The following is a 792-nucleotide window of genomic DNA, read 5'->3' on the forward strand; positions in this document are numbered from 1 at the left end:
GAGTTTGATATAGAAATAAGAGACAGGAAAGGGACAGAGAATCAAGTAGCTGATCATCTGTCCCGGATAGAACCAGTAGCTGGGGCGTCCCTCCCTTCTACTGAGATCTCTAAGACTTTCCCAGATGAGCAACTCTTTGCCATTCAGGAAGCTCCATGGTTTGCAGATATTGCAAATTATAAAGCTATGAGGTTCATACCCCAGGAATACAGCAGAATGCAAAGAAAGAAATTAATTTCAGATGCCAAGTACTACCTATGGGATGAACCATATCTCTTTAAGAGATGAGCAGACGGAATGATCCGCAGATGTATACCCAGAGAAGAAGCACAAAGGATCCTATGGCATTGCCATGGATCACAGTATGGAGGACATTTTGGAAGTGAGCGAACAGCCACTAAAGTCCTCCAATGTGGCTTCTACTGGCCTACTCTCTATAAAGATTCCTGAGAGTTTGTGCGTAACTGTGACAATTGCCAAAGGGCTGGTAACTTACCTCACGGATATGCCATGCCTCAACAAGGGATATTAGAGATAGAATTGTTTGATGTATGGGGAATTGACTTCATGGGTCCATTCCCACCATCATACTCAAACACTTACATTCTGGTGGCAGTAGACTATGTATCTAAGTGGGTAGAAGCAATTGCTACACCCACTAATGATACCAATACCGTGCTGAAATTCCTCCAGAAATACATCTTCAGCAGATTTGGTGTTCCTAGAGTACTAATCAGTGACGGGGGCACTCATTTCTGCAATAGACAGCTATACTCTGCTATGGTTAGATAT

Source organism: Arachis duranensis, chromosome 3, assembly GCF_000817695.3.
Source record: "Arachis duranensis cultivar V14167 chromosome 3, aradu.V14167.gnm2.J7QH, whole genome shotgun sequence".
Classification (NCBI taxonomy): Eukaryota; Viridiplantae; Streptophyta; class Magnoliopsida; order Fabales; family Fabaceae; genus Arachis; species Arachis duranensis.